We start from the raw sequence: 8,146 nt of genomic DNA on the forward strand, positions 1-8,146 counted from the left end.
GCAAAACAGTGGAGGCATACGTAGATGATGTGGTCGTCAAAATAAGACATGCCGAATCTCTAGCAGACAACTTGAGGCTCACATTTGATAACCTCCGAACATACGACATCAAGCTCAACCCGGCAAAATGCGTTTTCAGCGTTCCAGCCGGAAAGCTCTTAGGCTTCATTGTATCCGTTAGAGGAATTGAAGCAAACCCAGCCAAGATCCGAGCTCTGTCACAATTGGATATCCCAAAGGACCTCAAACAAATACAAAAGTTAACCAGATGCGTGGCGGCTCTAAGCCGCTTTATCTCCCGCTTGGGAGAAAAGGCCCTACCCCTTTACCGCCTCCTTCGATGCACCGAACACTTCGAATGGACGGATGCAGCCACGGCCGGACTCGACGAAATAAAAGCCATATTGGCCACAAACCCAGTCCTAGCCGCGCCAAACATTGGCGAACCAATGCTATTGTACATTGCAGCAACACATTAGGTTGTAAGCGTAGTGCTCGTCGTCGAACGAGAAATGGACGGACACAAATTCCCCCTACAAAAGCCGGTCTATTATGTGTCCACTGTCCTCACTCCGTGCAAATCATGGTACCCGCATTATCAAAAGATTGCGTAGGCGGTATTCATGGCATCCCGGAAGCTACGACACTACTTTCAAGAGTGTTCAATAACAGTAGCCTCGGAAGTACCACTTAACGATATTATAAACAACCGTGACGCAACGGGCCGGATTGCAAAATGGGCCATTGAGCTCCTCCCGTTTGATATAACTTATATGCCACGGCGAGCCATCAAGTCGCAAGTTTTGGCCGACTTCGTCGCAGAATGGACGAAGGCCGAACTCCCTAAAGAGTATGGCACATATTCAAATTGGATCATGCATTTCAACGGCTCCAAGATGTTGGCCGGACTAGGGGCTGCGTCGTTTTGACGTCCCCCACAGGAGACACAGTTCAATACATACTCCAGATTATGTACACAGACTCCAACAATGCAACCGAATATGAGGCCCTTTTACATGGTCTCTGGATGGCAGTATCCATGGGCATTCAACGCCTAGAGGTGCATGGGGACTCGAACCTCAGAATATCCCAAAAAAATGGAGACTTCGATGCCAAGGATCCAAAAATGGCAGCTTACCGCAACGCCGTCCTAAAAATGTCAGCTCGGTTCGAACGGCTTGAATTTCACCATATAGCCCGGGAAAATAATCAGGCGGCAGATGTCCTGGCACGCATCGGCACAAAACGCGATGTAGTCCCCCCCCCCCCAACATCTTCTTGGAAAGGTTGTTCAAGCCATCTGTAGTATGGGAAAGGGAGCCGAACAATAACAGCCCGGACCCAACCGCACTGCCCGACACCGAACATTCTGACACAATCGGAGGCTTTGCCAATGAAATAACACCTTCAGCCCACATAATAATGGCCGTCATCGCCCCGTGGACAGAACCATTCCTCGCCTACCTTACTAGGCAGGAACTCCCCGAGGACCAAAATGAGGCACGCTGCATAGTGCGGCGATCCAAAGCCTACAAAGTCCACGAGGGAGAGATTTATAAGAAAAGCACTACCAAAGTCCTTCAAAGGTGCATCTCCGAAGTGGAAGGGTGGAACCTCGTGGCTGAAATTCATGCCGGACTCGGCGGTCATCACGCTGCAGCTCAGTCCCTTGTAAGCAAGGCCTTCCGTACAGGCTTTTATTGGCCGACAGCCCAGGCAAACGCCCAGGACTTAGTCCAATGATGCGTCGGTTGCCAGCTCTTTGCAAACCAAAGCTATATGCCACCCACCGCCCTCCAAACTATCCCCATCACTTGGCCCTTCGCGATCTGGGGGCTTGACATGGTTGGACCCCTTAAAGGCGGAACCCACAAGCAAAAATACTTACTGGTCATGGTGGATAAGTTCACCAAATGGATAGAAGCCAAGCCTGTTAAGACGGCCGAATCCGGACCGGTGATAGACTTTATATCCGGGGTTGTACACCATTACGGCGTCCCCCACGGCATCATCACTAATAATGGCACGAACTTTACGGCCGACGAGGTAAAACTCTGGTGCAAAAACATGGGCATCAAGCTCGATTATGCTTCCATCTACAAACTAACGGCTAGGTCGAACGTGCAAATGGTCTTATCATGAGCGGCATCAAACCCAGATTAGTGCGGTCCCTCAAAGAATCTAACACGCACTGGGTAGAGGAGCTCGACTCCGTACTCTGGGGGCTGCGGACCACGCTAAATCGCACCACCGGATACACACCATTCTTTATGGTGTACGGCGCAGAGGCAGTTTTGCCTTGTGACATAATTCATGACTCACCTCGAGTGCGCATGTACGAAGAAAGAGAAGCCGAGCTCGATCGGCAGGATAGTTTGGACGCATTGGAGGAGCGGTGTGACGTGGCAAAAGCCCGTTCTGCATTCTATCAACAGCAGGCTTGAAGATACCAAAGCAGAGAAGTACGGGCCAAAAATTACAACGTTGGCGAATTAGTTCTACGCCTGCCAGACAAGAAAAAGGACAAACTCATGCCCAAGTGGGAAGGTCCCTTCATAATTGACCAAGTCCTGACTGGTGGAGCGTACCGCCTGCGAGATGCATCGGATAACCGACTCGAGCCGAACCCATGGAACGCAGCCCGTCTTCGAAGATTCTATGCCTAGCGCTGGACTCTGTGTTCGTCTCCTTCCTCTGTCCATTTTCTATATACTGTCTGTCTTACATTTCTCTCCTTCTCCCCTTCCTTTCTCTTATAGCCTTTAAAGGCTCATCAAATGACGTGCTATTCGCACTCATTAAACCTAGGGGCTCCTTTTAACAGAAGCTTATTTATACGGGCTTCATGCCCAACACATGTGTTACACTTCCGCATGTACCTTTTATTTTACCATTATATGCATCGATATGACTTAAGTTTTGGCCAAGCTAGGTTGCCTGGCTCCTGTGCTTACCCCTACATTCCCGATTATTCGGCTAGGCGGTAAAGGGAGCACCTCTGCGATTGTTACTGCCGGATCAGCCGGATGTGTACCTCAGACTGGGTGAAGCCGAAAGCTAGCGTTCTTAAGGGAATATTCAGCCGGTGACCTAAAAGATGATCTTTTCACTTATTTATTTATGCGCCCCCAGATGCTTTTTCCCGCGTCTTTTTCGCAGAATGGGCATGCACTTTAGGGCATGCCTCCCAGGGAAAGGAACCCCTAACGGAACTATTCTCCCTGGAAGATGTTTCTTACTAACTATGTAATATAACATAACTAGTCGGGCACTTGTCTGTTCACGCACTAATGACCCCTACGCCTGGTATCCATGCATTCCCCGGTTATTATATAACCGCATGGGAATTCAGACACAGTCCGGACCGTCAGGTCCCGAGGCTGAAGCGAAAAGGTTGGCCATGACAAACGATCTACAATCCGGCTAGAAGGCATTATAAATGTCAATTAAATTACATAGTCATTCTGACTGATTGTATTCCTCTTCAATACCATCTAACAGGCTGTCTAATTTACAGTTCTGCTGGGAATACTTTGCGGCCAATTCTACTTGGCCGTATACTAAGCTTACAGGGATCTCCTTCCCATCGGGCCCCACAGGACCGACCTCGGCCATGTGGTTGGGGTCAGCCTTTGTGTACCGCATCTTCACCATGGCCCAGGCCTCCCTAGCGCCTTGACGGCAGGCCGATATCTTCCACAATCGGAAGCGCCGCCGTGCTCCCTTTAGCTTCTCCGCAAGCTCTCCAAGACCTTCGGGCATGGAGATGGATGGCCACAAGGCCTGGGCGATGCCTTGCATCACCTGCCGAACTCGCTCGAGCAGTTGCGAGAGCTCGGGAAGAAGGCCACCCGTAGAATCGGGCATCTCCTCTGCAGGATGACCTGTTAGCACACCTACAGACATTACTCTGTTAGTCGACTTCCCCGCCGAAGTTTTTTTCAAAGGTTCGTTCAAGCACTTACTAAATATGCCGCGCCGAAGCCGCTGATTCTCCTTAACGGAGTCCGACAGCTGGGCACGAACATCTTTCAGGTCGATGCCCAGCTTGGTGTTGGCATCTTGGAGATCGTTCTTCTCCCGCCTCACCTTTGTCAGAACCTTCTCACCAGCCTTCAGCTGGCGTAGGAGTTGTTGCCTTTCCAGATTCAATCCGGCGCCATCTGCAATTTCATTTGTCAGATTCACACCCATGACGTGCTTCGCAAAATACTTATCTTTCGAAGTGTATATTACCAGAGGGGGTCTCCTTGGGCTCCCCTGCCGCGGCTAGTGCGGCCTCAAGTTGGGCTTTGCACTCTTCCAGCTCCTGGGACAGTAGGGAATTCTTTTCTGTAAGAACCTGCATAACAAATGATCCTTAAATCAGTTATTCTAACTGTTTCAAGTCTCAGGGGCTACTGGTATATATATATATATATAATTACCAAAATTTTCTTACCCGTATGTCTTTTACATATTGCTCCGTGGCTCTGGCTAGACCATTTTGAGCGGCACGGAGGTACGCATCTCCCAAATTGAAGGCATCTAATGCCTCTTGGGAGAAACAAGTGTCGCGAAGAATTGTCCGGCGACGCCTGTGGTTCATGGCACTCTCCACCTCAGAGTTGGTGGCAGACAACATGTCCACATCCTCTGTCGGAGGAGCGTCCGGTGCGCGCCTTGTGTTCGCCTCCGCCTCCGGACCAGGCTTTGGAGCCTGGCTGGTGGAGGCGCGATTGGCAACCCCTCCGGATATAGTCCGGCGAGGTCTCTTTGTCCTGAAGAGAGCACGAGTGTTAATATGCCTTGAAGGTATAACACCTGGGATAAGGGGGCGCACCATACCTTTGCGCTGACGCCTCGGTTCGGACTGCACCTCTTTTCTGTCCACGAGGCCCTGCGGCCCCTCGTTGGCTTGTCGCCGCAGGTTCGGCCTCCCGTATCAAAAACCTCCCCTGCAAAGCTCGGTTGTAATCAGGAAACTGAAAACACGAGAGGGAGGACCCCTATTCGGGGTACTGGGACTTCAATCTCAGTTACCTAGGAGGCCGGGATTAGCCCTGGGTAATCAGCCGTAATGGCCACCAAGGCGTTGTCCTTGCTCAATTGATGGAACACTCCATCAATCAGCTCCACAGATAAGTCCGGATCCTCTTGAGAGGTCAGGTCGAGGGACCGTCCTGGGTCCTTGGGTTGTGGAGGAGGGCTGTTTATTTCTTTAACAGCCTGGCAGTTCCTGCGTTGAAGTCGTTAGACTGAATATTTAACAATAGGAATATAAAACGGATGGGCAAGTAAATGTGACCACTTACCCAGCTTGGGGGATTGTACATAGAAAATCCACCCTGTGGGTCAACGCGGAGAAATTCCTCCTCTTCTCCCTTGTACAAAGCGGACAAGGTATTTGTTAGAGCCGCAGCCGAATTCGGCCCCTTACGGCCGTAGCGGGTGGCGTCATCCGCCCCGTTGAAGTCCCACATGGGGTGGCCTCTATACTGTAGCAGCTGCACCCCTCGCATGATGCATGCGGCCATGATCCCGATCATGGTCAGTCCGGAATGAGCTAACAATCTTATCCGGCCCATCAGGTAAAGAACATCCTTGTCACTTTCCCTCTGAGGGCTCCGTGGACGCCAACTTAGGCGCTTCTTTAGTGGAGCACTGTCGAACTCAGGGAGGCCGATCTAGACAGGATCCGGTAGCGGGACGTCCTCTATGTAAAACCATTCCGAAGGCCAATCCTCGGATGCCTTCTTTGGGGTTCCGGATAGATATCCGGTCTCGGCGATGCGCCACACTTCGGCTCCGCCCACTTGATATATTGACCCCTTCTGAGAACGGGGTACAAGGCAGAATAGCTTTTTCCACAGCCCTAAATGAGCCTCAACACCCAAAAATAGCTCGCAGAGGGCTCCGAAGCCCGGGATATGCAATACGGAGGCAGATGTAAGATTGTGTAGCTGGAGGCCATAGAACTCCAGGAGCCCCCGGAGAAAGGGATGGATTGGAAATCCAAGCCCTCTTATTAAATAAGGGACAAGGCATACCCACTCTCCTTTGGAGGGATTAGGGGCACTCTCCGTTTGCTCTCCGCCGTTATAGATGGCAAGACCGGTTCGAACCGGGACCATATAGGCCGGGGGGAGAAATCCCTTGGTCTGGGCTAGGGGTGTGGATGTAAAAACACTCAGACTTTTCATATTCGTTTGACACATGGGAGACGTCCGTTATTGGGCGTAGAAGCCAAGGAGCGCAACATTTACAAGAAACCGTACTTTATTCAACAGGTACATGGAATTTGGAGGAGAACCCGCCTTACAATGCCGAAGACAATCTGCGCGCCGGACTCATCGTCATTGAAGCCTGGTTCGGGGGCTACTGAGGGAGTCCTGGATTAGGGGTGTTCGGATAGCCGGACTACACCTTCAGCCGGACTCCTGGACTATGAAGATACAAGATTGAAGACTTCGTCCCGTGTCCGAAAGGGACTTTCCTTGGCGTGGAAGGCAAGCTTGGCGATACGGATATGTAGATCTCCTACCATTGTAACCGACTCTATGTAACCCTAACCCTCTCCGGTGTCTATATAAACCGGAGGGTTTTAGTCCGTAGGACAACATACAGAACAACAATCATACCCATAGGCTAGCTTCTAGGGTTTAGCCTCTCCGATCTCGTGGTAGATCTACTCTTGTACTACCCATATCATCAATATTAATCAAGAAGGACATAGGGTTTTACCTCCATCAAGAGGGCCCGAACCTGGGTAAAACTTCGTGTCCCTTGCCTCCTGTTACCATCCAGCCTAGACGCACAGTTCGGGACCCCCTACCCGAGATCCACTGGTTTTGACACCGACAACGATAAAGTAGCATGTAATGTTAAGCGATGCATAACGTAAGCAGACACGAAAGAGTGCGACCTCTCTTACGGACCCGTGTAGTCCTCGAGGTCATCTGCTCGGTTGATGATGGTAGTGCAGTTTCCATGGCTGCCAGCGGCGGGGAAGAAGATCTGAGGCGGCGAAAGACAGTCTGGAGGCCGGATCCATGCTGTGCTGGACCCTTCTATCGTTGGAGCAGCTGAGCTGGGGTGGACAACAGCGCAGCAGGAGCGGGGCAAAGCACGCAAGGTTTTCTTTGACAACTATCTGTAAGAGAAGTAATTTTGTAAGGGCTCGTTTGAATTTGAGGATTCCAACAATGCAGGGATAGGAAATAGACAGGAATAGGATAGGAATGCACGTGCAAAACAGAGAATTTAAAAACACAGGATTTCTGCCAATCTGGGTGTTTGATTCACAACAATTGGAAGATCACAGGATGCAAAGAAGCATGGTGAGATTAAGTCAAACCACAAGAAAATGTATAGTTATAATGCTATTATGCTACTATCTCTTAGTCTCGTGCTTCATGAATAGGAATTTGAAAAGGAGGACAAGTGAACATTAAAATTCCTACGTTTTTTCTTTCAAGGAGACACTAAAGGAACAAATCCTTGTGGTCAGTGGACAATATATATAACATGTAGAGTAAAAAGAGATGCAACAAGTGTACAACCTCTTTGGCGAAGCCATGTCGATCTCAGCGTGATTGGGTTGGCCGGTGAGGATGCTCCGGTTGACTTGGCTGTCGGAGGAGGGGAAGAAGATCTTAGGCATCTGGAGATGGAGCCCGAGGTACTGCTCCGCTGTGATGGAGGGTTTCGTCGTTGGAGCAGCTCCGGTGAGTTGTACGACGCCGAGGCTGAAGCAAGACAAGAGAGACAATGAACAACGTTAACCTGAGCGGAATTCTAATAGCATCTCCAATACATGACGTAAAATACATAAACACAAAGTGCTAGATGTAAAATACATCAGCCGCTCATCTCTGAACTTAACTGTCGAAACTGAATATAACTGTCGAAACTGAACTTAACTGTCGAAACTGAACTTAACTGTCGAAACCGAACTTAACTGTCGAAACTGAATTTTGCTATCGAAACTGAACGCACTAGCAAGGTGAGGCTACACGTCGATCGACTGACTTTTTCATCTCTGGTCAGTCGATTTTGCAGCCATTGGATACGAAATCAAGGGCCTGCGGTTCATCTTCAACCTCTACCCCCCTAAGCCGGCCAAACAGCAGCCCCCCGCCGCCCGCGGCCGGCGGTACGCCGCCCC

Source organism: Triticum dicoccoides, chromosome 3A, assembly GCF_002162155.2.
Source record: "Triticum dicoccoides isolate Atlit2015 ecotype Zavitan chromosome 3A, WEW_v2.0, whole genome shotgun sequence".
NCBI classification, from domain to species: domain Eukaryota; kingdom Viridiplantae; phylum Streptophyta; class Magnoliopsida; order Poales; family Poaceae; genus Triticum; species Triticum dicoccoides.